At 40.8% G+C, this 6805-nt stretch overlaps 1 protein-coding gene across 1 annotated transcript in view; it reads left to right on the forward strand.

Annotated features, from left to right (window-relative positions):
- The window catches only part of ATL3 (atlastin GTPase 3), a 40611-nt gene that overhangs the window by 16019 nt on the left and 17787 nt on the right, over positions 1 to 6805 (forward strand). The window lies entirely within an intron of this gene.

Consider the following 6805-nt stretch of genomic DNA (forward strand, 5'->3'; position numbering starts at 1 on the left):
AGGTCCAGAGGAATGTAGCTTTGGGACCACCCAGGAAGAGCTGAAACATGGCACCAATAAAGGAATAGACCTCTCCTGTGGTTTCAAACTCTTAAACACACTTCCGTCCCTGTGGGAAGCGTTTCTTTTCCTTGCTTATGATACAGATCCAAGCTTGCATCTGTTTTTATTACTCTCTGCTTTGTGCACTTTATGGGGGGAAGCTAAAGGAGAAAATGGAAATGCAGTTTTAAGTCCTTTATGCGCCACTTAGTGCCTTTTAAAACTGAATTCCTGCTTTTGCAGGCATGATAGGGACTGAGGAAGCCTCAGGAAAGAGTCTGTTTGGGGTGAAACTTGTCAGTTCTTTTATACCTTCCTCTATTGAGAAGGATTCCTTTTTAAAAAGTTTACAAAACTGGCAAAAGCTTTAGAACTAAAGACTGAAATGATGCCATTACATAAAGTCTTATAATATTAGAGAATCCTGTCTGCCACACCGTGTGGAAAACTACTATCATGTTTAAATCTATTCACTGAAATGTAAGGTCTTTTACCTGACAGGCTGTCAGTTTTGTTGGAACATATTTTTTTCTTTTGCCTTTATTCCTATACCTTCTTCTAGAAAAGAGCAAACATGCCTTGAAAAGCCAGAGGCTCACAATAAAAGGAACGAACTTGATAATTTAAGAAAAGAGCTAGAGTTTAAATGAACCATGTGACCTCTGATAAGTCACTTGAACTTGTGCCTTGGCCAGATTCACTGTTTGTAGGTTTATATTGGTACTAGAGGCCTGGTGCATGAAATTTGTGCACTGGGGGGGCGGGGGGGCGGTGCCCTTCAGCCCAGCCTGCGCCCTCTTGCAGTCTGGGAACCCTTGCTCCTTGCCACCCCGCCTGCAGCGAAGGCCAGAGAGGCTCCCACCACCAACGCTGTGACGCTGTGTTCACCAGTGAGCCTGGCTTCTGGCTAAGTGGCACTCCCCCTGTGGGAGCATACTGACCACTAGGGGGCAGCTCCTGCGTGGAGTGTCTGCCCCCAGGTGGTCAGTGCTTATCATAGCGACCAGTCGTTCCACCGTTCGCTCGATTGCATATTAGGGCTTTATTATATTGGTATATGTATTATACACTACCCTCACACAGTTGTCATTTGAGAAGTTTTGTTTTTGAAAGTTCTGCATAAGAACAAAACTTTATTATTAATTAGAGGAAAGATGGTATCAAACATTATGGCCTTTAAGTGATGTCCTATTGCACATGGCTTAGCAGTAAATCAGGTCTTATTTCCTATGCACTGTTTAATATATTTAGTAATGGAGCTAAAACTGTCAGTTTTATTTAGTGATTCTTCCTTTATTTAACTTTACTTGACCTGTCTGGTAGCTTTAAAATAGCTTTGGCTTAGTAAGGACCAAAGCCCCATCCCCATATGGACAATATCCAGAAATATCTAATAATTCTTTATTTACCTTGATTGTGTGATAAAATTTTTTATCTGTAGTTGCCTTTTTCTTTGGCTTATAATGGTGAATTATTATGGATTTTAAAATTTGCCTGCAAATATTTATATAAACATTCAGGTATGTGAGCCTTACTTCTTAAGATAATTTCATTTTTGTGGGAGGGTGGTAAGGAAGGCTTAGGCAAAATCTGGGAAAATTCTATATGTATGAAGTATGAGTGGAAGGTGGGAAAACAAAGTTTCTTCTGGCATATAATCTATTAAAGATTTTTTTTGACTATTTTAACACTTAACCATTTAAGTATTTTTATAAGGCCTGAATTAATTCCAAGCATTTTATATTTTTTTCGTATTTACGTACCATCTTGCCCTGAAGTTCTTGCTATTTTATTCACTTGCTGTTAGATTTAGAAAAATTTCAGGTTGTTCTAAAAACTGTTTCCTTGCTTATCAGTGATGCTTAGTTTTGAATATTAAATTGAAAGCTTAGCTTTGAAAAGTTAGTGCATTTTCAGGGGGCCTCTCATCTTCCTGCAGGCTCATACTTCTCAGCGAAAGGCCTTACAGATATTAACTAAAAACAAACCTACAGAATCACTATAGTTCAGATTAAAAACATCAATGTGATGGATGATGTTTCACTAGAACTAAATTACTGATATTGGGTTTAATAAACCTACTATTTACATGTTTTACTTCTTGCTAAAAAAAAAGCCTTACTGCATTTTATAAGCATATTTATAGATTTCAGAATAATTGTCTAGATTGGTCCTACTCCTTTTAGTGGTGAGAAAAGGAAGATGTGTCTAAAAGGTACTTTAATTCTAAAGTATTAGATTTTTAAAAATAAACATGATAATGTATGATTTAATGAAATCTTAGGATTGATTTACTGTTTAAATTCACCATTTTTGTTTTGATCTTAAAGGAATAACTTGGTTTAATTACCTACGGGGAAACTTTGTTTCTTGGGTCTTTATTAACATATTCTGCCTCTGAAAAGTGTTTATAAAGTTTTCTCAGTGAGGATTCTTATGAGTTTTCTTTGGCCTCTCTTCTCCCTTAACAGTGAACTGGTGGCTTTATATCACCTTTTTCAGTAAAAGATGCATTCTCGTTGCTGGCCCACCCAGTCTTGGGGAGGTTGCTAACCAGGCTGAAAAGAATGTCTTTTACCTCGGAACTTCCCTCAGCCTTTACTTAGTGGGTCAGGGACATTAGGAGTTCAGATGGTTTGCTTAGTGTTTGTTGCTCTGCCACTCCTGGCTGGCCTTTCCACACAGCATTGTTTATTTACACATTCCTACCAGTCTATGGGCGCTCCTATTAACATAAAAGGAGGTTTCAAATTTTTCTCTTAAAATAACTCATTTCAGGAGAAGTTAAATGTTAAGACTTTTTTGTTGTTTTTTGATACTTCCAATAAGCTTAGAGTAAAAATAATAGAATAAAAGTTTTGATTCTTTCATGGGGAAGTCTTTCTAGATTGCTTTGTAGACAAACTGAGGGCAAACTGTCATGTTGTCATGTGTGATAATGAAACATCTTCAGACTCATTCCGTATTAGCAGGACCCTGAGCAATCTGTTCCACGGAGCGCTATGTGCTAACACTTGGTAAAGTCGCTTGGGAATATTGGTTTTGTTTTACCTGTTATTTTTCTTTTTTCTCTTACATGAAGTTACATGCTTTAGGCAAACAAATTGCTCTGTGCTGGGAGTGTGTTTCTTTAGCATCGTACCCACCGTTCTCTTGGGTGTGTCTCAGATAGGGTATGCATGTATGAATTACAGAACAGTCGAGTAAATTGATGTAAAAATGTTTTATATTCTTCCTAGAGGTTTTTTTTTTTAAAAAAAATAGTTTACATGGAAGTCATAATGGACCTTTTTTCTTTTTAATCTTCACCTGAGTATATATTTATTGATTTTTTTAGAGACAGAGAAGGTGGGGGGAGAGTGAGAAAAACATTGATCGGTTACCTCCCATATGGGCCCTGACCGGGTGGGTATATAGCCTACAAGCTGGGTATGTGCCCTGACCAGGAATTGAACCTGAAACCTTTTTGGTGTGCTGGACAACACTCCAATCCATTGGGTCACTCTGTTGGGGCTTCATGGAACTTTTTTTTTTTACCCCATTGTAAAAGACCATTTGCCATTGGATAGTTTTCCTTGTTAAATCATACTGTAGCTATGTTTTGAGTATTGGTTCTTGTGTATCTTGGAGTACATAAGACTTACCTGGAATTCTTGTTTAAAAAGTTTAAATTACCAGCTTTCTACCCCAGGGGTTGCCTCAGTTGGTCTGGTCTTTGGCCCCAGAATTACTGCTTTTGTATACAGTAGTGCAGGTGCCTCAGAGACAGCAGTGAGAGACTGCACTGCATGGTGGGAAAGTGCAGTTCAGGATGGCCTGGCGGCAAGTGGGTGGCTTTTCCTTGCAGTTCAGATGAGGTGTCTGCCAGGTGCAGTCACTGACAGTGCACAGTGTTCAGAACAGTCAGGGCGCCTGTAATTCGGAGGATTATCTCAGCTCCTTGAAGCTGTTCCTCAAAATGAGGATGTCACAGTGCCTTCTCTGAGCAATGAATGTACAAGTTATACAAGTGTCCTATTTAGTGGCAGGTGTCATTAGGATTAAAAAAAACGTTTGAAAGTTGTTTCTTTTTTCAATCCTCACCCAGGAATATCTTTCCATTGATTTTTAGAGAGAGAGAAACATCGATTGGTTGCTTCCTGTATACATCCTGATCAGGGATCGAACCAGCAACCTTTTGTTGTACGGGAGACGCTCCAATTAACTGAGCCACCTGGCCAGGGTAAAAGTTGTATTTCTTTTAAAAAGCAAAATTCAGCACTGTAACTTGAACCCCTAACTCATACACAGAAAACCTTAAACCATAAATAAAAGTAATGAACAAAAAGACAGGAGATGACCATAACTTTGAAAATTAGCAACAAAAGTAACCCATATTAGGAACTTTTCAAAATCTAGGAGCAGAAAGATTAAAAATATTTCTTTCTTGGGAAGAATTTCGTTTGCCAGAACAAATTTAAATGTGGTGTTCTTGTGACCAAGGGAAGGTGGACTTTGACTCCCAAAACTTTCCAATTTAGATGAAAAAATGCTGTCAGAGACTAAAGCCTTAAAGGAGTGGATGTTAATCTTGAACATTTACAATTTTCCTTCTCAGATTTCTTTTAAATGATTTGTTGAAAGTACTTTTCTCTTATACCCTTTAAAAATGGCTTTAAAATTTAATATACTTTAAAAAAGTGCAATAGGATGAGATGATGCTATTAGTATATTAAAAGCATGTTTCTGTTTTTGTAAGGTCATTTAATGGAATAAAGATCACAGCCTCATGTTGTCTCCGTGTTTTTTCTCTTTAATGTGGGAAGATCTGTGAAACAGGTTTGGGCGTGGCAAAGTGAATAGGATCTCTAAGAGGATAAGTAACTTGGTGTCAAATGTAGTGATAATGAGGTTTGAGTGAGTCAGCTAGCTTTCTCTGTCCTACAAAACAGTATCTTACTGGCACGGTGCTGGAGAAGGCTATGCTGTTGGTGGTGGTGCTTATAATCCAATACAAGTTTTATTTATAGTAACATGGACTGATGATGACCCTTGAATTTGTGGCACTTCCATGTGGTTGTCCCATCTGGATCCACCTGGTTAAATGGTTCCTCTTTGGGGTGGGGTGAGGTCAAGTTCTACTGAAAGCTTTCTCTTTCATCGGCCACCTTGGAAGCAGTGGGGAGCTGCAGTGACCCTCTCATATCTTGACTAAGTAGATATGCTTTGCTGGGGTCCAACCCCAGCAGGTCCAGGAGTCCCCAAAGGTGTGGACGGAGTCGGCGAAGAAGGAATGACACGGAGACAGCGTTCAGTTGATCAGCAGCCTAGCCAGGATCTCTAGCCAGGATCTCCAGCCAAGTTCTGGTCTGGATCTCCAGCGGAGTTCTGGTGTTTATTGTCTTGTTACATCTGTATTTATACCAGTTGATTTTAATCCTGTCAATTTCTATTGCAAAGGTTAGGGCGTTTCTTATCTCCATTCCAGGGAGTAAAGATTATGTAGCTTAAGCGTGATTGTTTGTAGTTAAAGTGATTAACTAACAGCCTCCAGGATCGAACCCAGGCCCCTTTGGTCCACAGGCTGATGCTCTATACAATGAGCCAAACCAGCCAGGGCGGGAAACAACCTTTCTCGGAGAGGTGACCTTGGTTAAAACACACAGCGCTAAGGGGAGCAAACATATTAAGAACAGTATGCTATATAAGCCAGGTCCCTTGAGACATATGCTGTGCAGATGTTTCTTTCCTGCAGCGACTGTGTGAAGCAGCAACGATGGACCGGCTTCCGGCAATGCTCTACTTAGCTTTGCAGTAAATAAGGTTTCCCTAGTTTGAAACACTGGGTCGGGTCAGTAGCCTCCATCTATCCATCCATCCATCCCTCCACCCCTAGTGATGGGCATCTGTCAGGTGTCAGGCTAGGGGCCACACTGAGCTCATCACAGATTAGTAGGGAAGGGGCAAACCCACAAGTTGGTATGATTTGAAGAACATGGTGAAAACTTGGGCGCTCCCATCAGAGTGTTGATGCTTGCCTCACTAGATGCTGGGAGAAGGAAGGCCAAGCTGGGGGAAGTGGCCGTGTGTGGGTGGGGAGGGGTCAAGCCAATGGGCTTGTTTTGGGCACACTGGCATTCTTGCCTTTGATTAGCATATATCAGTTTGCCAAATATCAATTTGACTTTATTTGATTTTTAAAAAAGAAATGGTAGACTGGGATGTGAATAATCTACACTAATAAAAGACAAAGATGCTAATTGACTGTACCTTCGCCATGCCCAAGCCACGCCCACCAGCCAATCAGAGCAGCTACATGCAAATTAACCCAACCAAGATGGCGGCCGGCAGCCACGAACTGAAGCAAATAGGAGGCTTGATTGCTCCAGCGATGGAGGAAGCCAAGCTTCCCGTCCTGCCACTGCTGGCCTCTGAGCTGTAGTCTAAGAAACAATGTTGCAATTATAGAAGCTAAACAATCCCCAGAAACCTGCTTTCAGTCAGCTGGGCCTAAGAGCTGGAGCTGAAACAGTTTCAATTATAGAAGCCAAACAAAAGCAGATACCTGTCTTCAGCTGCCGAGGTCTCAGAGCTGGAGCCGATCCTCAGAGCTAAAGCCGGCTCTCAGTTCCAGTGACAGCCATAGAAGGTAAATAAATCCCAGAATAAAAAAAAGAAAAGAAAAAAAGGAGAGACTGGGAGCTTCAGTTGCAGGCTTGGCCCACCTGAAAACAGCCCTCAGCCCCTCATCCAGGCTGGCCAAGCACCCCAGTGGGGACCCCCC

Source organism: Myotis davidii, unplaced genomic scaffold (assembly GCF_000327345.1).
Source record: "Myotis davidii unplaced genomic scaffold, ASM32734v1 scaffold425, whole genome shotgun sequence".
NCBI classification, from domain to species: domain Eukaryota; kingdom Metazoa; phylum Chordata; class Mammalia; order Chiroptera; family Vespertilionidae; genus Myotis; species Myotis davidii.